The sequence below is a fragment of the Dendrobates tinctorius genome, unplaced genomic scaffold (genome assembly GCF_039654945.1).
Source record: "Dendrobates tinctorius isolate UK_male_01 unplaced genomic scaffold, ASM3965494v1 ptg000063l, whole genome shotgun sequence".
NCBI classification, from domain to species: Eukaryota; Metazoa; Chordata; class Amphibia; order Anura; family Dendrobatidae; genus Dendrobates; species Dendrobates tinctorius.
This window is the reverse complement of record NW_027361731.1, coordinates 27,388,870-27,412,787: the sequence shown is the minus strand read 5'-3', so window position 1 is coordinate 27,412,787 and position 23,918 is coordinate 27,388,870. Positions and strand designations below refer to the sequence as shown.

The following is a 23,918-nucleotide window of genomic DNA, read 5'->3' as shown; positions in this document are numbered from 1 at the left end:
GACCTGCTCCTGAGCCTCTACAATGTATCAGTGCCATGCTCCAGCGGAGGAGACCTGCTCCTGAGCCTCTACAATGTATCAGTGCCATGCTCCAGCGGAGGAGACCTGCTCCTGAGCACCTACAATGTATCAGTGCCATGCTCCAGCCGAGGAGATCTGCTCCTGAGCCTCTACGATATATCAGTGCCATGCGCCAGAGGAATAGATCTGCTCCTGAGCCTCTACAATGTATCAGTGCCATGCTCCAGCGGGTGAGACCTGCTCCTGAGCCCCTACAAAGTATCAGTGCCATGCTCCATCGGAGGAGACCTGCTCCTGAGCCTCTACAATGTATCAGTGCCATGCTCCAGCGGAGGAGACCTGCTCCTGAGCCTCTACAATGTTTCAGTGCCATGCTCCAGCGGAGGAGATCTGCTCCTGAGCCTCTACAATGTATAAGTGCCATGCTCCAGCAGAGGAGACCTGCTCCTGAGCCCCTACAATGTATCAGTGCCATGCTCCAGTGGAGGAGACCTGCTCCTGAGCCTCTACAATGTATCAGTGCCATGCTCCAGCGGAGGAGACCTGCTCCTGAGCCTCTACAATGTTTCAGTGCCATGATCCAGAGGAGGAGACCTGCTTCTTATCCCCTACAATGTATCAGTGACATGCTCCAGAGGAGGAGATCTGCTCCTGAGCCTCTACAATGTATCAGTGCCATGCTCCAGAGGAGGAGACCTGCTCGTGAGCCTCTACAATGTATCAGTGCCATGGTCCAGAGGCGGAGACCTGCTCCTTATCCACTACAATGTATCAGTGCCATGCTCCAGCGGAGGAGATCTGCTCCTGAGCCTCTACAATGTATCTGTGCTATGCTCCAGCGGAGGAGACCAGCTTCTGAGCCTGTACAATGTATCAGTGCTATGCTCCAGCGGAGGAGACCTGCTTCTGAGCCTGTACAATGTATAAGTGCCATGCTCCAGCGGGGGAGACCTGCTCCTGATCCCCTACAATGTATCAGAGCCATGCTCCAGCGGAGGAGACCTGCTCCTGAGCCCCTACAATGTATCAGAGCCATGCTCCAGCGGAGGAGACCTGCTCCTGCGCCCCTACAATGTATCAGTGCCATGCTCCAGCGGAGGAGACCTGCTCCTGAGCCTCTACACTGTGTCAGTGCCATGCTCCAGCGGGGGAGACCTGCTCCTGAGCCCCTACAGTGTATCAGTGCCATGCTCCAGAGGATGAGACCTGCTCCTGAGCCTCTACAATGTATCAGTGCCATGCTCCAGCGGGAGAGACCTGCTCCTGAGCCCCTACAATGTATCAGTGCCATGCTCCAGCGGAGACCTGCTCCTGAGCCCCTACAATGTATCAGTGCCATGATCCAGCGGAGGAGACCTGCTCCTGAGCCTCTACAATGTATCAGTGCCATGCTCCAGCGGAGGAGAACTGCTCTTGAGCACCTACAATGTATCAGTGCCAAGCTTCAGCGGAGGAGACCTGCTCCTGAGCCTCTACAATGTATCATTGCCATGCTCCAGCAGAGGAGAACTGCTCCTGTGCACCTACAATGTATCAGTGCCATGCTCCAGCAGAGGAGACCTGCTCCTGAGCCTCTACAATGTATCAGTGCCATGTTCCAGCGGAGGAGACCTGCTCCTGTGCCCCTACAATGTATCAGTGCCATGCTCCAGCGGAGGAGACCTGCTCCTGAGCCTCTACAATGTATCAGTGCCATGCTCTAGCGGAGGAGACCTGCTCCTGAGCCTCTACAATGTATCAGTGCCATGCTCCAGCAGAGGAGACCTGCTCCTGACCCCCTACAATGTTTCTGTGCCATGCTCCAGCGGAGGAGATCTGCTCCTGAGCCTCTACAATGTATCAGTGCCATGCTCCAGCGGAGGAGACCTGCCCCTGAGCCTCTACAATGTATCAGTGCCATGCTCCAGAGGAAGAGACCTGCCCCTGAGCCTCTACAATGTATCTGTGCTATGCTCCAGCGGAGGAGATCTGCTTCTGAGCCTGTACAATGTATCAGTGCTATGCTCCAGCGGAGGAGACCTGCTTCTGAACCCCTACAATGTATCAGTGCCATGCTCCAGCAGAGGAGACCTGCTCCTGAGCCTCTACAATGTATCAGTGCCATGCTCCAGCGGAGGAGAACTGCTCTTGAGCACCTACAATGTATCAGTGCCATGCTTCAGCGGAGCAGACCTGCTCTTGAGCCTCTACAATGTATCATTGCCATGCTCCAGCGGAGGAGAACTGCTCCTGTGCACCTACAATGTATCAGTGCCATGCTCCAGCAGAGGAGACCTGCTCCTGACCCCCTACAATGTTTCTGTGCCATGCTCCAGCGGAGGAGACCTGCCCCTGAGCCTCTACAATGTATCAGTGCCATGCTCCAGAGGAGGAGACCTTCTCCTGAGCCCCTACAATGTATCAGTGCCATGCTCCAGCGGGGGAGACCTGCTCCTGATCCCCTACAATGTATCAGTGCCATGCTCCAGCAGAGGAGACTAGCTCTTGAGCCTGTACAATGTATCAGTGCCTTTCTCCAGCGGAGGAGACCTGCTCCTGAGCCTCTACAATGTATCAGTACCATGCTCCAGCGGACGAGACCTGCCCCTGAGCCTCTACAATGTATCAGTGCCATGCTCCAGAGGAAGAGACCTGCCCCATAGCCTCTACAATGTATCTGTGCTATGCTCCAGCGGAGGAGACCTGCTTCTGAGCCTGTACAATGTATCAGTGCTATGCTCCAGCGGAGGAGACCTGCTTCTGAGCCTGTACAATGTATAAGTGCCATGCTCCAGAGGAAGAGACCTGCTCCTGAGCCTCTACAATGTATCAGTCCCATGGTCCAGCGGAGGAGACCTGCTCCTGAGCCTGTACAATGTATAAGTGCCATTCTCCATCGGGGGAGACCTGCTCCTGAGCCCCTACAATGTATCAGAGCCATGCTCCAGCGGAGGAGACCTGCTCCTGAGCCCCTACAATGTATCAGAGCCATGCTCCAGCGGAGGAGACCTGCTCCTGAGCCTCTACACTGTGTCAGTGCCATGCTCCAGCGGGGGAGACCTGCTCCTGAGCCCCTACAGTGTATCAGTGCCATGCTCCAGAGGATGAGACCTGCTCCTGAGCCTCTACAATGTATCAGTGCCATGCTCCAGCGGGAGAGACCTGCTCCTGAGCCCCTACAATGTATCAGTGCCATGCTCCAGCGGAGGAGACCTGCTCCTGAGCCCCTACAATGTATCAGTGCCATGCTCCAGCAGAGGAGTCCTGCTCATGAGCCTCTACAATGTATCAGTGCCATGCTCCAGCGGAGAACTGCTCCTGAGCACCTACAATGTATCAGTGCCATGCTCCAGCGGAGGAGACCTGCTCCTGAGCCTCTACAATGTATCATTGCCATGCTGCAGCGGAGGAGAACTGCTCCTGTGCACCTACAATGTATCAGTGCCATGCTCCAGCAGAGGAGACCTGCTCCTGAGCTTCTACAATATATCAGTGCCATGCTCCAGAGGAATAGAACTGCTCCTCAGCCTCTATAATGTATCAGTGCCATGCTCCAGCGGGGGAGACCTGCTCCTGAGCCCCTACAATGTATCAGTGCCATGCTGCAGCGGGTGAGACCTGCTCCTGAGCCTCTACAATGTATCAGTGCCATGCTCCAGCGGAAGAGAACTGCTCCTGAGCCTGTACAATGTATCAGTGCCGTGCTCCAGCGGGGGATACCTGCTCCTGAACCCCTACAATGTATCAGTGCCATGCTCCAGCGGGGGAGACCTGCTCCTAAGCCTCTACAATGTATCAGTGCCATGCTCCAGCGGAGGAGACCTGCTCCTGACCCCCTACAATGTATCAGTGCCATGCTCCAGCGGAGAAGACCTGCTCCTGAGCCCCTACAATGTATCAGAGCCATGGTCCAGCGGAGGAGACCTGCTCCTGAGCCCCTACAATGTATCAGTGCCATGCTCCAGCGGAGAACTGCTCCTGAGCACCTACAATGTATCAGTGCCATGCTCCAGCGGAGGAGACCTGCTCCTGAGCCTCTACAATGTATCATTGCCATGCTCCAGCGGAGGAGAACTGCTCCTGTGCACCTACAATGTATCAGTGCCATGCTCCAGCAGAGGAGACCTGCTCCTGAGCTTCTACAATATATCAGTGCCATGCGCCAGAGGAATAGATCTGCTCCTGAGCCTCTACAATGTATCAGTGCCATGCTCCAGCGGGGGAGACCTGCTCCTGAGCCCCTACAATGTATCAGTGCCATGCTCCATCGGAGGAGACCTGCTCCTGAGCCTCTACAATGTATCAGTGCCATGCTCCATAGGAGGAGACCTTCTCCTGAGCCCCTACAATGTATCAGTGCCATCTTCCAGCGGAGGAGATCTGCTCCTGAGCCTCTACAATGTATTAGTGCCATCTTCCAGCGAAGGAGACCTGCTTCTGAGCCTGTACAATGTATAAGTGCCATGCTCCAGAGGAAGAGACCTGCTCCTGAGCCTCTACAATGTATCAGTGCCATGCTCCAGCGGAGAACTGCTCCTGAGCACCTACAATGTATCAGTGCCATGCTCCAGCGGAGGAGACCTGCTCCTGAGCCTCTACAATGTATCATTGCCATGCTCCAGCGGAGGAGAACTGCTCCTGTGCACCTACAATGTATCAGTGCCATGCTCCAGCAGAGGAGACCTGCTCCTGAGCTTCTACAATATATCAGTGCCATGCGCCAGAGGAATAGATCTGCTCCTGAGCCTCTACAATGTATCAGTGCCATGCTCCAGCGGGGGAGACCTGCTCCTGAGCCCCTACAATGTATCAGTGCCATGCTCCATCGGAGGAGACCTGCTCCTGAGCCTCTACAATGTATCAGTGCCATGCTCCATAGGAGGAGACCTTCTCCTGAGCCTCTACAATGTATCAGTGCCATGCTCCAGTGGAGGAGACCTGCTCCTGAGCCTCTACAATGTATCAGTGCCATGCTCCAGCGGAGGAGACCTGCTCCTGAGCCTCTACAATGTTTCAGTGCCATGCTCCAGAGGAGGAGACCTGCTTCTTATCCCCTACAATGTATCAGTGACATGCTTCAGAGGAGGAGATCTGCTCCTGAGCCTCTACAATGTATCAGTGCCATGCTCCAGAGGAGGAGACCTGCTCGTGAGCCTCTACAATGTATCAGTGCCATGGTCCAGAGGCGGAGACCTGCTCCTTATCCACTACAATGTATCAGTGCCATGCTCCAGCGGAGGAGATCTGCTCCTGAGCCTCTACAATGTATCTGTGCTATGCTCCAGCGGAGGAGACCTGCTTCTGAGCCTGTACAATGTATCAGTGCTATGCTCCAGCGGAGGAGACCTGCTTCTGAGCCTGTACAATGTATAAGTGCCATGCTCCAGCGGGGGAGACCTGCTCCTGATCCCCTACAATGTATCAGAGCCATGCTCCAGCGGAGGAGACCTGCTCCTGAGCCCCTACAATGTATCAGAGCCATGCTCCAGCGGAGGAGACCTGCTCCTGCGCCCCTACAATGTATCAGTGCCATGCTCCAGCGGAGGAGACCTGCTCCTGAGCCTCTACACTGTGTCAGTGCCATGCTCCAGCGGGGGAGACCTGCTCCTGAGCCCCTACAGTGTATCAGTGCCATGCTCCAGAGGATGAGACCTGCTCCTGAGCCTCTACAATGTATCAGTGCCATGCTCCAGCGGGAGAGACCTGCTCCTGAGCCCCTACAATGTATCAGTGCCATGCTCCAGCGGAGGAGACCTGCTCCTGAGCCCCTACAATGTATCAGTGCCATGTTCCAGCGGAGGAGACCTGCTCCTGAGCCTCTACAATGTATCAGTGCCATGCTCCAGCGGAGGAGAACTGCTCTTGAGCACCTACAATGTATCAGTGCCAAGCTTCAGCGGAGGAGACCTGCTCCTGAGCCTCTACAATGTATCATTGCCATGCTCCAGCAGAGGAGAACTGCTCCTGTGCACCTACAATGTATCAGTGCCATGCTCCAGCAGAGGAGACCTGCTCCTGAGCCTCTACAATGTATCAGTGCCATGTTCCAGCGGAGGAGACCTGCTCCTGAGCCCCTACAATGTATCAGTGCCATGCTCCAGCGGAGGAGAACTGCTCCTGTGCACCTACAATGTATCAGTGCCATGCTCCAGCAGAGGAGACCTGCTCCTGAGCCTCTACAATGTATCAGTGCCATGTTCCAGCGGAGGAGACCTGCTCCTGAGCCCCTACAATGTATCAGTGCCATGGTCCAGAGGCGGAGACCTGCTCCTTATCCACTACAATGTATCAGTGCCATGCTCCAGCGGAGGAGACCTGCTCCTGAGCCCCTACAATGTATCAGTGCCATGGTCCAGAGGCGGAGATCTGCTCCTTATCCACTACAATGTATCAGTGCCATGCTCCAGCGGAGGAGATCTGCTCCTGAGCCTCTACAATGTATCTGTGCTATGCTCCAGCGGAGGAGACCTGCTTCTGAGCCTGTACAATGTATCAGTGCTATGCTCCAGCGGAGGAGACCTGCTTCTGAGCCTGTACAATGTATAAGTGCCATGCTCCAGCGGGGGAGACCTGCTCCTGATCCCCTACAATGTATCAGAGCCATGCTCCAGCGGAGGAGACCTGCTCCTGAGCCCCTACAATGTATCAGAGCCATGCTCCAGCGGAGGAGACCTGCTCCTGCGCCCCTACAATGTATCAGTGCCATGCTCCAGCGGAGGAGACCTGCTCCTGAGCCTCTACACTGTGTCAGTGCCATGCTCCAGCGGGGGAGACCTGCTCCTGAGCCCCTACAGTGTATCAGTGCCATGCTCCAGAGGATGAGACCTGCTCCTGAGCCTCTACAATGTATCAGTGCCATGCTCCAGCGGGAGAGACCTGCTCCTGAGCCCCTACAATGTATCACTGCCATGCTCCAGCGGAGGAGACCTGCTCCTGAGCCCCTACAATGTATCAGTGCCTTGTTCCAGCGGAGGAGACCTGCTCCTGAGCCTCTACAATGTATCAGTGCCATGCTCCAGCGGAGGAGAACTGCTCTTGAGCACCTACAATGTATCAGTGCCAAGCTTCAGCGGAGGAGACCTGCTCCTGAGCCTCTACAATGTATCATTGCCATGCTCCAGCAGAGGAGAACTGCTCCTGTGCACCTACAATGTATCAGTGCCATGCTCCAGCAGAGGAGACCTGCTCCTGAGCCTCTACAATGTATCAGTGCCATGTTCCAGCGGAGGAGACCTGCTCCTGAGCCCCTACAATGTATCAGTGCCATGCTCCAGCGGAGGAGACCTGCTCCTGAGCCTCTACAATGTATCAGTGCCATGCTCTAGCGGAGGAGACCTGCTCCTGAGCCTCTACAATGTATCAGTGCCATGCTCCAGCAGAGGAGTCCTGCTCCTGACCCCCTACAATGTTTCTGTGCCATGCTCCAGCGGAGGAGATCTGCTCCTGAGCCTCTACAATGTATCAGTGCCATGCTCCAGCGGAGGAGACCTGCCCCTGAGCCTCTACAATGTATCAGTGCCATGCTCCAGAGGAAGAGACCTGCCCCTGAGCCTCTACAATGTATCTGTGCTATGCTCCAGCGGAGGAGATCTGCTTCTGAGCCTGTACAATGTATCAGTGCTATGCTCCAGCGGAGGAGACCTGCTTCTGAACCCCTACAATGTATCAGTGCCATGCTCCAGCAGAGGAGACCTGCTCCTGAGCCTCTACAATGTATCAGTGCCATGCTCCAGCGGAGGAGAACTGCTCTTGAGCACCTACAATGTATCAGTGCCATGCTTCAGCGGAGGAGACCTGCTCTTGAGCCTCTACAATGTATCATTGCCATGCTCCAGCGGAGGAGAACTGCTCCTGTGCACCTACAATGTATCAGTGCCATGCTCCAGCAGAGGAGACCTGCTCCTGACCCCCTACAATGTTTCTGTGCCATGCTCCAGCGGAGGAGATCTGCTCCTGAGCCTCTACAATGTATTAGTGCCATGCTCCAGCGGAGGAGACCTGCCCCTGAGCCTCTACAATGTATCAGTGCCATGCTCCAGAGGAGGAGACCTTCTCCTGAGCCCCTACAATGTATCAGTGCCATGCTCCAGCGGGGGAGACCTGCTCCTGATCCCCTACAATGTATCAGTGCCATGCTCCAGCAGAGGAGACTAGCTCTTGAGCCTGTACAATGTATCAGTGCCATTCTCCAGCGGAGGAGACCTGCTCCTGAGCCTCTACAATGTATCAGTACCATGCTCCAGCGGACGAGACCTGCCCCATAGCCTCTACAATGTATCTGTGCTATGCTCCAGCGGAGGAGACCTGCTTCTGAGCCTGTACAATGTATCAGTGCTATGCTCCAGCGGAGGAGACCTGCTTCTGAGCCTGTACAATGTATAAGTGCCATGCTCCAGAGGAAGAGACCTGCTCCTGAGCCTCTACAATGTATCAGTCCCATGGTCCAGCGGAGGAGACCTGCTCCTGAGCCTGTACAATGTATAAGTGCCATTCTCCATCGGGGGAGACCTGCTCCTGAGCCCCTACAATGTATCAGAGCCATGCTCCAGCGGAGGAGACCTGCTCCTGAGCCCCTACAATGTATCAGAGCCATGCTCCAGCGGAGGAGACCTGCTCCTGAGCCTCTACACTGTGTCAGTGCCATGCTCCAGCGGGGGAGACCTGCTCCTGAGCCCCTACAGTGTATCAGTGCCATGCTCCAGAGGATGAGACCTGCTCCTGAGCCTCTACAATGTATCAGTGCCATGCTCCAGCGGGAGAGACCTGCTCCTGAGCCCCTACAATGTATCAGTGCCATGCTCCAGCGGAGGAGACCTGCTCCTGAGCCCCTACAATGTATCAGTGCCATGCTCCAGCAGAGGAGTCCTGCTCATGAGCCTCTACAATGTATCAGTGCCATGCTCCAGCGGAGAACTGCTCCTGAGCACCTACAATGTATCAGTGCCATGCTCCAGCGGAGGAGACCTGCTCCTGAGCCTCTACAATGTATCATTGCCATGCTGCAGCGGAGGAGAACTGCTCCTGTGCACCTACAATGTATCAGTGCCATGCTCCAGCAGAGGAGACCTGCTCCTGAGCTTCTACAATATATCAGTGCCATGCGCCAGAGGAATAGAACTGCTCCTCAACCTCTATAATGTATCAGTGCCATGCTCCAGCGGGGGAGACCTGCTCCTGAGCCCCTACAATGTATCAGTGCCATGCTGCAGCGGGTGAGACCTGCTCCTGAGCCTCTACAATGTATCAGTGCCATGCTCCAGCGGAAGAGAACTGCTCCTGAGCCTGTACAATGTATCAGTGCCGTGCTCCAGCGGGGGATACCTGCTCCTGAACCCCTACAATGTATCAGTGCCATGCTCCAGCGGGGGAGACCTGCTCCTGAGCCTCTACAATGTATCAGTGCCATGCTCCAGCGGAGGAGACCTGCTCCTGACCCCCTACAATGTATCAGTGCCATGCTCCAGCGGAGAAGACCTGCTCCTGAGCCCCTACAATGTATCAGAGCCATGGTCCAGCGGAGGAGACCTGCTCCTGAGCCCCTACAATGTATCAGTGCCATGCTCCAGCGGAGAACTGCTCCTGAGCACCTACAATGTATCAGTGCCATGCTCCAGCGGAGGAGACCTGCTCCTGAGCCTCTACAATGTATCATTGCCATGCTCCAGCGGAGGAGAACTGCTCCTGTGCACCTACAATGTATCAGTGCCATGCTCCAGCAGAGGAGACCTGCTCCTGAGCTTCTACAATATATCAGTGCCATGCGCCAGAGGAATAGATCTGCTCCTGAGCCTCTACAATGTATCAGTGCCATGCTCCAGCGGGGGAGACCTGCTCCTGAGCCCCTACAATGTATCAGTGCCATGCTCCATCGGAGGAGACCTGCTCCTGAGCCTCTACAATGTATCAGTGCCATGCTCCATAGGAGGAGACCTTCTCCTGAGCCCCTACAATGTATCAGTGCCATCTTCCAGCGGAGGAGATCTGCTCCTGAGCCTCTACAATGTATTAGTGCCATCTTCCAGCGAAGGAGACCTGCTTCTGAGCCTGTACAATGTATAAGTGCCATGCTCCAGAGGAAGAGACCTGCTCCTGAGCCTCTACAATGTATCAGTCCCATGGTCCAGCGGAGGAGACCTGCTCCTGAGCCTGTACAATGTATCAGTGCCATTCTCCAGCGGGGGAGACCTGCTCCTGATCCCCTACAATGTATCAGTGCCATGCTCCAGCAGAGGAGACCAGCTCCTGAGCCTCTACAATGTATCAGTGCCATTCTCCAGCGGAGGAGACCTGCTCCTGAGCCTCTACAATGTATCAGTACCATGCTCCAGCGGAGGGGACCTGCCCCTGAGCCTCTACAATGTATCAGTGCCATGCTCCAGAGGAAGAGACCTGCCCCTGAGCCTCTACAATGTATCTGTGCTATGCTCCAGCGGAGGAGACCTGCTTCTGAGCCTGTACAATGTATCAGTGCTATGCTCCAGCGGAGGAGACCTGCTTCTGAGCCTGTACAATGTATAAGTGCCATGCTCCAGAGGAAGAGACCTGCTCCTGAGCCTCTACAATGTATCAGTCCCATGGTCCAGCGGAGGAGACCTGCTCCTGAGCCTGTACAATGTATAAGTGCCATGCTCCAGCGGAAGAGACCTGCTCCTGAGCCTGTACAATGTATCAGTGCCATGCTCCAGTGGGGGAGACCTGCTCCTGATCCCCTACAATGTATCAGTGCCATGCTCCAGCAGAGGAGACCTGCTCTTGAGCCTGTACAATGTATAAGTGCCATTCTCCATCGGGGGAGACCTGCTCCTGAGCCCCTACAATGTATCAGAGCCATGCTCCAGCGGAGGAGACCTGCTCCTGAGCCTCTACACTGTGTCAGTGCCATGCTCCAGCGGGGGAGACCTGCTCCTGAGCCCCTACAGTGTATCAGTGCCATGCTCCAGAGGATGAGACCTTCTCCTGAGCCTCTACAATGTATGAGTGCCATGCTCCAGCGGAGGAGACCTGCTCCTGAGCCCCTACAATGTATCAGTGCCATGCTCCAGCAGAGGAGACCTGCTCCTGAGCTTCTACAATATATCAGTGCCATGCGCCAGAGGAATAGATCTGCTCCTCAGCCTCTACAATGTATCAGTGCCATGCTCCAGCGGGGGAGACCTGCTCCTGAGCCCCTACAATGAACAGTGCCATGCTCCAGCGGAGGAGACCTGCTCCTGAGCCTCTACAATGTATCAGTGCCTTGCTCCAGCGGAAGAGAACTGCTCCTGAGCCTGTACAATGTATCAGTGCCGTGCTCCAGCGGGGGAGACCTGCTCCTGAGCCCCTACAATGTATCAGTGCCATGCTCCAGCGGAGGAGACCTGCTCCTGAGCCCCTACAATGTATCAGAGCCATGCTCCAGCGGAGGAGACCTGCTCCTTAGCCCCTACAATGTATCAGAGCCATGCTCCAGCGGAAGAGACCTGCTCCTGAGCCTCTACACTGTGTCAGTGCCATGCTCCAGCGGGTGAGACCTGCTCCAGCGGGGGAGACCTCCTCCTGAGCCCCTACAGTGTATCAGTGCCATGCTCCAGAGGATGAGACCTGCTCCTGAGCCTCTACAATGTATCAGTGCCATGCTCCAGCGAGAGAGACCTCCTCCTGAGCCCCTACAATGTATCAGTGCCATGCTCCAGCGGAGGAGACCTGCTCCTGAGCCCCTACAATGTATCAGTGCCATGCTCCAGCAGAGGAGACCTGCTCCTGAGCGCCTACAGTGTATCAGTGCCATGCTCCAGTGGAGGAGACCTGCTCCTGAGCCCCTACAATGTATCAGTGCCATGCTCCAGCGGAGGAGAACTGCTCCTGTGCACCTACAATGTATCAGTGCCATGCTCCAGCAGAGGAGACCTGCTCCTGAGCTTCTACAATATATCAGTGCCATGCGCCAGAGGAATAGATCTGCTCCTGAGCCTCTACAATGTATCAGTGCCATGCTCCAGCGGGGGAGACCTGCTCCTGAGCCCCTACAATGTATCAGTGCCATGCTCCATCGGAGGAGACCTGCTCCTGAGCCTCTACAATGTACAGTGCCATGCTCCAGCGGAAGAGAACTGCTCCTGAGCCTGTACAATGTATCAGTGCCATGCTCCAGTGGAGGAGACCTGCTCGTGAGCCCCTACAATGTATCAGTGCCATGCTGCAGCGGAGGAGACCTGCTCCTGAGCCTCTACAATGTATCAGTGCCATGTTCCAGTGGAGGAGACCTGCTCCTGAGCCTCTACAATGTATCAATGCCATGCTCCAGCAGAGGAGACCTGATCCTCTACAAAGTATCAGTGTCATGCTCCAGCGGAGGAGACCTGCTCCTGATCCTCTACAAAGTATCAGTGCCATGCTCCAGCGGAGGAGACCTGCTCCTGATCCTCTACAAAGTATCAGTGCCATGCTCCAGTGGAGGAGACCTGCTCCTGTGCACCTGCAATGTATCATTGCAATGCTCCAGCGGAGGAGACCTGCTCCTGACCCCTACAATGTATCAGTGCCATGCTCCAGCGGAGGAGACCTGCTCCTGAGCCTCTACAATATATCAGTGCCATGCTCCAGCAGAGGAGACCTGCTCCTGAGCCTGTACAATGTATCAGTGTCATGTTCCAGCGGAGGAGACCTGCTCCTGAGCCCCTACAATGTATCAGTGCCATGCTCCAGCGGAGGAGACCTGCTCCTGAACCTCTACAATGTATCAGTGCCATGCTCCAGCGGAGGAGACCTGCTCCTGAGCCCCTACAATGTATCAGTGCCATGCTACAGCTCCCTACAATGTATCAGTGCCATGCTCCAGCGGAGGAGACCTGCTCCTGAGCCTCTACAATGTATCAGTGCCATGCTCCAGCGGAGGAGACCTGCTCCTGAGCCTGTGCAATGTATAAGTGCCATGCTCCAGCGGAGGAGACCTGCTCCTGAGCACCTACAATATATCAGTGCCATGCTCCAGCGGAGGAGACCTGCTCCTAAGCACCTACAATGTATCAGTGCCATGCTCCAGTGGAGGAGACCTGCTCCTAAGCACCTACAATGTATCAGTGCAGTCACGTATGATCTGAAGACTGACACATTGTAATGAGCTTTCAGCTGTGAGCAGTGTAATAATTTTCCATTCACTGACAACAAGCAGAGTATTAGGGAGTGTTTGTAGGCTGTGACGTGGGGGAAAAAGTATTTGATCCCTTGCTGATTTTGTAAGTTTTCCCACTGACAGAGAGATGAACAGTCTATAATTTTAAGGGAAGGTTAATTTTAACATTGAGAGATAGAATATCAAAAATAAAATCTAGAAATTCACATTGTATAAATTCTATAAATTTATTTGCATTTTGCAGTAAGAAATAAGTATTTGATTCCTCTGGCAAACAAGACTTAATACTTGGTGGCAATACCCTTGTTGTTAAGCACAGCAGTCAGATGTGTTTTGCAGTTGATGTCAGGAGGAATTTTCGTCCACTCCTCTTTGCAGATCATCTCTAAATCATTAAGATTCTGATGCTGTCGCTTTGCAACTCGGAGTTTCATCTCCCTCCATAAGTTTTCTATGGGATTAAGGTCTGAAGACTGGCTAGGCCACTCCATGACCTTAATGTGCTTCGTTCTTCTTTTTGAGCCCCTCCTTTGTTGCCTTGGCTGTATGTTTAGTGTCATTGTTTTGCTGGAAGACCCAGCCACGACCCTTTTTTAATGACTTGACGGAGGGAAGGAGGTTGTCATTCAGGATTTTACGTTACACAGCTACATACATGCTCCCATTGATGCTGTCAAGTAGTCCTGTGCCCATAGCAGAGAAACACCCCCAAAACATAATGTTTCCACCTCCATGCTTGACAGTGGGGATGGTGTTCTTTGGGTTATAGGCAGCTTTTCTCTTCCCCCCCAAATATGGCGAGTTGAGGTAATGCCAAAGACCTCAATTTTTGTCTCATCTGACCACAGCACCTTCTCCAAATCACTCACAGAAATATCCAGGTGTTCATTGACAAATTTCAGACGGGCCTGCACTTGTGCCTTCTTGAGCAGGGGGACATTGCGGACACTGCAGGATTGTAAACCTTTACGGTGTAATGTGCTACCAATTGTTTTCTTGGTGATTGTGGTTCCAGCTGCCTTGAGATCATTAACAAGTTTCTCCTGTGTAGTTTTAGGCTGATCTCTCACCTTCATCATGATCAAGGATACCCCACGAGGTGAGATTTTGCATGGAGCCCCAGATCAATGTCGAGTAACAGTCATTTTTTATTTCTTCCATTTTCTTACTATTGCACCACAGTTGTCTCCTTCTCACCCAGCGTCTTACTTAGGGTTTTGTTGCCCATTCCAGCTTTGTGCAGGACTATGATCTTGTCTCTCAAACCAAAAAGGAAGCGCACTGTAGCGCCATAACATGCAAACATGAAAATTGAAAAAAGAATTGCATTACTGCATTTTTATTTTTCATGTTTGCATGTTATGGCGCTACAGTGCGCTTCCTTTTTTGTTTGTATGTATATGAGTTGGTGTCTCTAGGTTAAGCACCTGTTCACACTATGCTTATACTTGGATGTGTCGGTCAGTTTTTGAAATTTATGATCTTATCCCTGACAGCCTTAGAAAGCTCTTTGGTCTTGCCCATGTTGTAGATTTTAGAGTCTGACTGATTAATTGAGTCTGTGGGCAGGAGTCTTTTTATAAAGGTGACTGTGTAACACAGCTGTCTTAAATGCAGGTAACGAGTTGATTAGGAGCGTCTAACTGGTCTGTAGGATCCAGAACTCTTAATGGTTGGTAAGGGATCAAATACTTATTACTCACTGCAAAATGCAAATAAATTTGTATAATTTATACAATGTGATTTTCTGGATTTTATTTCTGATATTCTATCTCTCAATGCTAAAATTAACCTACCCTTAATATTATAGACTGTTTATGTCATTGTCAGTGGCCATACTTACAGAATCAGCAAGGGATCAAATACTTATTTCCCGCATTGTATATCTATTACAGTGTATGTTGTTTGTGTGGCGCTTCAGTCATTACAGTGTACGTCCTCCTGTGGGCGCCGCATTCTTACAGTGTACGTCCTCCGGGGGGCGCCGCACTCATTACAGTGTACGTCCTCCGGGGGGCGCTGTACTGATTACAGTGTACGTCCTCTGGGGGGCGCTGCACTCATTACAGTGTACGTCCTCTGGGGGGCGCCGCACTCATTACAGTGTGCGTCCTCTGGGAGGCGCTGCACTCATTACATTGTACGTCCTCTGGGGGCGCTGCACTAATTACAGTGTACGTCCTCTGGACGCGCCGCACTCATTACAGTGTACGTCCTCTGGGGGCGCTGCACTCATTACAGTGTACGTCCTCTGGAGGCACCGCACTCATTACAGTGTACATTCTCCGGGGGGCGCTGCACTCATTACAGTGTAAGTCCTCCGGGGGCTCTGCACTCATTACAGTGTACGTCCTCCGGGGGGCGCTGCACTCTTTACAGTTTAAGTCCTCTGGGGGGCACTGCACTCATTACAGTGTACGTCCTCTGGGGGGCGCTGCACTCATTACAGTGTAGTCCTCCGGGGGGGCGCTTCAGTCATTACAGTGTACGTCCTTCGGGGGGAGCCGCACTCATTACAGTGTACGTCCACTGGAGGCGCCGCACTCATTACAGTGTACGTCCTCGGGGGGGGGGCGCTGCATTCATTACAGTGTACGTCCTCCGGGGGGCGCTTCAGTCATTACAGTGTACGTCCTCCGGAGTGCGCTGCACTCATTACAGTGTACGTCCTCCGGGGGGCACTGCACTCATTACAGTGTACGTCCTCTGGGGGCGCCGCACTCACTACAGTGAACGTCCTCCGGGGGGGGCGCTGCACTCATTACAGTGTACGTCCTCCGGGGGGCGCTTCAGTCATTACAGTGTACGTCCTCCGGGGGGTGCAGCACTCATTACAGTGTACGTCCTCCGGGGGGAGTCGCACTCATTACAGTATGCGTCCTCCGGGGGGCGCTGCACTCATTACAGTGTACGTCCTCTCGGGGACGTTGTATTCATCACAGTGTACGTCCTCCGGTGGTCGCTGCACCAATTACAGTGTACGTGCTCCGGAGGGCGCTGCATTCATTACAGTGTACGTCCTCCGGGGGGCGCTTCAGTCATTACAGTGTACGTCCTCCGGAGTGGGCTGCACTCATTACAGTGTACGTCCTCCGGGGGGCACTGCACTCATTACAGTGTACGTCCTCTGGGGGCGCCGCACTCACTACACTGAACGTCCTCCGGGGGGGCGCTGCACTCATTACAGTGTACGTCCTCCGGGGGGCACTGCACTCATTACAGTGTACGTCCTCTGGGGGAGCCGCACTCATTAGTGTACGTCCTCCGGGGGGCACTGCACTCATTACAGTGTACGTCCTCTGGGGGTGTCGCTCTCATTACAGTGAACGTCCTCCAGGGGGGCGCTGCACTCATTACAGTGTACGTCCTCCGGGGGGCGCTTCAGTCATTACAGTGTACGTCCTTCGGGGGAAGCCGCACTCATTACAGTGTACGTCCACTGGAGGCGCCGCACTCATTATAGTGTACGTCCTCTGGGGGGCGCCGCACTCATTACAGTGTACGTCCTCCGGGGGGCGCTTCAGTCATTACAGTGTACGTCCTCCGGGGGGTGCAGCACTCATTACAGTGTACGTCCTCCGGGGGGGAGTCGCACTCATTACAGTATGCGTCCTCCGGGGGGCGCTGCACTCATTACAGTGTACGTCCTCTCGGGGGCGTTGTATTCATCACAGTGTACGTCCTCCGGTGGTCGCTGCACCAATTACAGTGTACGTGCTCCGGAGGGCGCTGCACTCATTACAGTGTACGTCCTCCGGGGGGGCGCTGCACTCATTACAGTATGCGCCCTCCGGGGGGCGCTGCACTCATTACAGTGTACATCCTCTGGAGGCGCCGCACTAATTACAGTGTATGTCATCTGGGGGCGCTGCACTCATTACAGTGTACGTCCTCCGGGGGGGCGCTTCAGTCATTACAGTGTACGTCCTCCGGAGTGCGCTGCACTCATTACAGTGTACGTCCTCCGGGGGGCGCCGCACTCATTACAGTGTACGTCCTCTGTTGGGCGCTGCACTCATTACAGTGTACGTCCTCCGGGGGGCGCTTCAGTCATTACAGTGTACGTCCTCCGGGGGGTGCCGCACTCATTACAATGTACGTCCTCCGGGGGGTGCCGCACTCATTACAGTGTACGTCCTTCGGGGGGAGCCGCACTCATTACAGTGTACGTCCACTGGAGGCGCGGCACTCATTACAGTGTACGTCCTCTGGGGGGCGCTGCACTCATTACAGTGAACGTCCTCTGGGGGGCGCCGTACTCATTACAGTGTACGTCCTCCGGTGGTCGCTGCACCAATTGCAGTGTACGTCCTCTGGAGGGCGCTGCATTCATTACAGTGTACGTCCTCTGGAGGGCGCTGCACTCATTACAGTGTACATCCTCCGGGGGGGCGCCGCACTCATTACAGTGTACGTCCTCTGGGGGGAGTAGCACTCATTACAGTATGCGTCCTCGGGGGGGCGCTGCACTCATTACAGTGTACGTCCTCTCGGGGGCGCTGCACTCATTACAGTGTACGTCCTCTGGGGGGAGTAGCACTCATTACAGTATGCGTCCTCGGGGGGGCGCTGCACTCATTACAGTGTACGTCCTCTCGGGGGCGCTGCACTCATTACAGTGTACGTCCTCTGGGGGCGCCGCACTCACTACAGTGAACGTCCTCCGGGGGGGCGCTGCACTCATTACAGTGTACGCCCTCCGGGGGGGCGCTTCAGTCATTACAGTGCACGTCCTCCGGGGGGTACCGCACTCATTACAGTGTACGTCCTTCGGGGGGAGCCGCACTCATTACAGTGTACGTCCACTGGAGGCGCTGCACTCATTACAGTGTACGTCCTCGGGGGGGGGCGCTGCACTCATTACAGTGAACGTCCTCTGTCCTCTGGGGGGCGCCGCACTCATTGCAGTGTACGTCCTCCGGTGGTCGCTGCACCAATTACAGTGTACGTCCTCCGGAGGGCGCTGCACTCATTACAGTGTACGTCCTCCGGGGGGCGCTTCAGTCATTACAGTGTACGTCCTCCGGGGGGTGCAGCACTCATTACAGTGTACATCCTCCGGGGGGAGTCGCACTCATTACAGTATGCGTCCTCCGGGGGGCGCTGCACTCATTACAGTGTACGTCCTCTGGGGGCGCTGCCCTCATTACAGTGTACGTCCTCCGGGGGGCTCCGCAATCATTACAGTGTACGTCCTCTGGGGGGCGCCGCACTCATTACAGTGTACGTCCTCCGGTGGTCGCTGCACCAATTACAGTGTACGTCCTCCGGAGGGCGCTGCACTCACTACAGTGTACGTCCTCCGGGGGGCACTTCAGTCTTTACAGTGTACGTCCTCCGGGGGGTGCAGCACTCATTACAGTGTACGTCCTCCGGGGGGAGTCGCACTCATTACAGTATGAGTCCTCCGAGGGGCGCTGCACTCATTACAGTGTACGTCCTCCGGAGGGCGCTGCACTCATTACAGTGTACGTCCTCCGGGGGGTGCCGCACTCATTACAGTATGCGCCTTCCGGGGGGCGCTGCACTCATTACAGTGTACGTCCTCTGGAGGCGCCTAACTAATTACAGTGTACGTCCTCTGGGGGCGCTGCACTCATTACAGTGTACGTCCTCTGGGGGCGCTGCACTCATTACAGTGTACGTCCTCCGGTGGTCGCTGCACCAATTACAGTGTACGTGCTCCGGAGGGCGCTGCACTCATTACAGTGTACGTCCTCCGGGGGGTGCAGCACTCATTACAGTGTACGTCCTACGTGGGGAGTCGCACTGATTACAGTATGCGTCCTCCGGGGGGCGCTGCACTCATTACAGTGTACGTCCTCCGGGGGGAGTCGCACTCCTTACAGTATGCGTCCTCCGGGGGGCGCTGCACTCATTACAGTGTACGTCCTCTGGGGGCGCTGCACTCATTACAGTGTACGTCCTCCGGAGTGCGCTGCACTCATTACAGTGTACGTCCTCCGGGGGGCTCCGCACTCATTACAGTGTACGTCCTCTGGGGGACACTGCACTCATTACAGTGTACGTCCTCTGGGGGGCGCTGCACTCATTACAGTGTACGTCCTCTGGGGGCGCTGCACTCACTACAGTGAACGTCCTCCAGGGGGGCGCTGCACTCATTACAGTGTACGTCCTCCGGGGGGTGCCGCACTCATTACAGTGTACGTCCTTCGGGGGGAGCCGCACTCATTACAGTGTACGTCCACTGGAGGCGCCGCACTCATTACAGTGTACGTCCTCTGGGGGGTGCAGCACTCATTACAGTGTACGTCCTCCATGGGGAGTCGCACTCATTACAGTGTGCGTCCTCCGGGGGGCGCTGCACTCATTACAGTGTACGTCCTCTGGGGGGCGCCGCACTCATTACAGTGTACGTCCTCCGGTGGTCGCTGCACCAATTACAGTGTACATCCTCCGCAGGGCGCTGCACTCATTAAAGTGTACGTCCTCCGGGGGGCACTTCAGTCTTTACAGTGTACGTCCTCCGGGGGGTGCAGCACTCATTACAGTGTACGTCCTCCGGGGGGAGTCGCACTCATTACAGTATGCGTCCTCCGAGGGGAGCTGCACTCATTACAGTGTACGTCCTCCGGGGGGCACTTCAGTCATTACAGTGTACGTTCTCCGGGGGGTGCAGCACTCATTACAGTGTACGTCCTCCGTGGGGAGTCGCACTCATTACAGTATGCGTCCTCCGGGGGGCGCTGCACTCATTACAGTGTACGTCCTCTGGGGGGCGCCGCACTCATTACAGTGTACGTCCTCCGGAGGGCGCTGCACTCATTACAGTGTACGTCCTCCGGGGGGCACTTCAGTCTTTACAGTGTACGTCCTCCGGGGGGTGCAGCACTCATTACAGTGTACGTCCTCCGGGGGGTGCAGCACTCATTACAGTGTACGTCCTCCGGGGGGAGTCGCACTCATTACAGTATGCGTCCTCCGAGGGGCGCTGCACTCATTACAGTGTACGTCCTCCGGAGGGCGCTGCACTCATTACAGTGTACGTCCTCCGGGGGGTGCCGCACTCATTACAGTATGCGCCTTCCGGGGGGCGCTGCACTCATTACAGTGTACGTCCTCTGGAGGCGCCTAACTAATTACAGTGTACGTCCTCTGGGGGCGCTGCACTCATTACAGTGTACGTCCTCTGGGGGCGCTGCACTCATTACAGTGTACGTCCTCCGGTGGTCGCTGCACCAATTACAGTGTACGTCCTCCGGAGGGCGCTGCACTCATTACATTGTACGTCCTCCGGGGGGTGCTTCAGTCATTACAGTGTACGTTCTCCGGGGGGTGCAGCACTCATTACAGTGTACGTCCTCCGTGGGGAGTCGCACTCATTACAGTATGCGTCCTCCGGGGGGCGCTGCACTCATTACAGTGTACGTCCTCTCGGGGGCGTTGTATTCATCACAGTGTACGTCCTCCGGTGGTCGCTGCACCAATTACAGTGTACGTGCTCCGGAGGGCGCTGCACTCATTACAGTGTACGTCCTCCGGGGGGCGCTTCAGTCATTACAGTGTACGTCCTCCGGGGGGTGCAGCACTCATTACAGTGTACGTCCTCCGGGGGGAGTCGCACTGATTACAGTATGCGTCCTCCGGGGGGCGCTGCACTCATTACAGTGTACGTCCTCTCGGGGGCGTTGTATTCATCACAGTGTACGTCCTCCGGTGGTCGCTGCACCAATTACAGTGTACGTGCTCCGGAGGGCGCTGCACTCATTACAGTGTACGTCCTCCGGGGGGGGCGCCGCACTCATTACAGTATGCGTCCTCCGGGAGGCGCTGCACTCATTACAGTGTACGTCCTCTGGAGGCGCCGCACTAATTACAGTGTACGTCCTCCGGAGTGCGCTGCACTCATTACAGTGTACGTCCTCCGGGGGGCGCTTCAGTCATTACAGTGTACGTCCTCCGGAGTGCGCTGCACTCTTTACAGTGTACGTCCTCCGGGGGGCGCCGCACTCATTACAGTGTACGTCCTCTGTTGGGCGCTGCACTCATTACAGTGTACGTCCTCCGGGGGGTGCTTCAGTCATTACAGTGTACGTCCTCCGGGGGGTGCCGCACTCATTACAGTGTACGTCCTCCAGGGGGGTGCCGCACTCATTACAGTGTACGTCCACTGGAGGCGCTGCACTCATTACAGTGTACGTCCTCGGGGGGGGGGGGGAGGCGCTGCACTCATTACAGTGTACGTCCTTCGGGGGGAGCCGCACTCATTACAGTGTACGTCCTCCGGAGGGCGCTGCACTCATTACATTGTACGTCCTCCGGGGGGCGCTTCAGTCATTACAGTGTACGTTCTCCGGGGGGTGCAGCACTCATTACAGTGTACGTCCTCCGGGGGGAGTCGCACTTATTACAGTATGCGTCCTCCGGGGGGGCGCTGCACTCATTACAGTGTACGTCCTCCGGGGGGTGCCGCACTCATTACAGTGTACGTCCTCCGGAGGGCGCTGCACTCATTACATTGTACGTCCTCCGGGGGGCGCTTCAGTCATTACAGTGTACGTTCTCCGGGGGGTGCAGCACTCATTACAGTGTACGTCCTCCGGGGGGAGTCGCACTCATTACAGTATGCGTCCTCCGGGGGGCGCTGCACTCATTACAGTGTACGTCCTCTCGGGGGCGTTGTATTCATCACAGTGTTCGTCCTCCGGAGTGCGCTGCACTTATTACAGTGTACGTCCTCTCGGGGGCGCTTCAGTCATTACAGTGTACGTCCTCCGGAGTGCGCTGCACTCATTACAGTGTACGTCCTCCGGGGGGAGTCGCACTCATTACAGTATGCGTCCTCCGAGGGGCGCTGCACTCATTACAGTGTACGTCCTCCGGAGGGTGCTGCACTCATTACAGTGTACGTCCTCCGGGGGGTGCCGCACTCATTACAGTATGCGCCTTCCGGGGGGCGCTGCACTCATTACAGTGTACGTCCTCTGGAGGCGCCTAACTAATTACAGTGTACGTCCTCTGGGGGCGCTGCACTCATTACAGTGTACGTCCTCTGGGGGCGCTGCACTCATTACAGTGTACGTCCTCCGGTGGTCGCTGCACCAATTACAGTGTACGTCCTCCGGAGGGCGCTGCACTCATTACATTGTACGTCCTCCGGGGGGTGCTTCAGTCATTACAGTGTACGTTCTCCGGGGGGTGCAGCACTCATTACAGTGTACGTCCTCCGTGGGGAGTCGCACTCATTACAGTATGCGTCCTCCGGGGGGCGCTGCACTCATTACAGTGTACGTCCTCTCGGGGGCGTTGTATTCATCACAGTGTACGTCCTCCGGGGGGCGCTTCAGTCATTACAGTGTACGTCCTCCGGGGGGGTGCAGCACTCATTACAGTGTACGTCCTCCGGGGGGGAGTCGCACTGATTACAGTATGCGTCCTCCGGGGGGCGCTGCACTCATTACAGTGTACGTCCTCTCGGGGGCGTTGTATTCATCACAGTGTACGTCCTCCGGTGGTCGCTGCACTCATTACAGTGTACGTGCTCCGGAGGGCGCTGCACTCATTACAGTGTACGTCCTCCGGGGGGGGGGGGGGGCGCCGCACTCATTACAGTATGCGTCCTCCGGGAGGCGCTGCACTCATTACAGTGTACGTCCTCTGGAGGCGCCGCACTAATTACAGTGTACGTCCTCCGGAGTGCGCTGCACTCATTACAGTGTACGTCCTCCGGGGGGCGCTTCAGTCATTACAGTGTACGTCCTCCGGAGTGCGCTGCACTCTTTACAGTGTACGTCCTCCGGGGGGCGCTGCACTCATTACAGTGTACGTCCTCTGTTGGGCGCTGCACTCATTACAGTGTACGTCCTCCGGGGGGTGCTTCAGTCATTACAGTGTACGTCCTCCGGGGGGTGCCGCACTCATTACAGTGTACGTCCTCCAGGGGGGTGCCGCACTCATTACAGTGTACGTCCACTGGAGGCGCTGCACTCATTACAGTGTACGGTCTCCGGGGGGTGCGGCACTCGTTACAGTGTACGTCCTCCGGGGGGAGTCGCACTCATTACAGTATGCGTCCTCCGGGGGGCGCTGCACTCATTACAGTGTACGTCCTCTCGGGGGCGTTGTATTCATCACAGTGTACGTCCTCCGGAGTGCGCTGCACTCATTACAGTGTACGTCCTCCGGAGTGCGCTGCACTCATTACAGTGTACGTCCTCCGGAGGGCGCTGCACTCATTACATTGTACGTCCTCCGGGGGGCGCTTCAGTCATTACAGTGTACGTTCTCCGGGGGGTGCAGCACTCATTACAGTGTACGTCCTCCGGGGGGAGTCGCACTCATTACAGTATGCGTCCTCCGGGGGGCGCTGCACTCATTACAGTGTACGTCCTCTCGGGGGCCTTGTATTCATCACAGTGTACGTCCTCCGGAGTGCGCTGCACTCATTACAGTGTACGTCCTCTCGGGGGCGCTTCAGTCATTACAGTGTACGTCCTCCGGAGTGCGCTGCACTCATTACAGTGTACGTCCTCCGGGGGGCGCCGCACCGCACTCATTACAGTGTACGTCCTCTGTTGGGCGCTGCACTCATTACAGTGTATGTCCTCCGGGGGGCGCTTCAGTCATTACAGTGTACGTCCTCCGGGGGGGTGCCGCACTCATTACAGTGTACGTCCTCCGGGGGGGTGCCGCACTCATTACAGTGTACGTCCTCCGGGGGGTGCCGCACTCATTACAGTGTACGTCCTTCGGGGGGAGCCGCACTCATTACAGTGTACGTCCACTGGAGGCGCCGCACTCATTACAGTGTATGTCCTCTGGGGGGCGCTGCACTTATTACAGTGTA

The 23,918-nt window shown here is 55.6% G+C and overlaps 1 protein-coding gene across 4 annotated transcripts in view; it reads left to right on the top strand.

Annotated features, from left to right (window-relative positions):
- The window catches only part of LOC141094037 (protein kinase C alpha type), a 230,604-nt gene that overhangs the window by 87,583 nt on the left and 119,103 nt on the right, over positions 1-23,918 (top strand). Inside the window, exon 2 of one of the 4 annotated variants that reach the window (XM_073579745.1) lies at positions 14,163-14,210. The exons of the other annotated variants lie outside the window; for them this stretch is intronic. The gene's annotated coding sequence lies outside the window, so the exon portion shown is untranslated. The remainder of the gene's footprint in view (positions 1-14,162; positions 14,211-23,918) is intronic. 4 annotated transcript variants of the gene reach the window in all.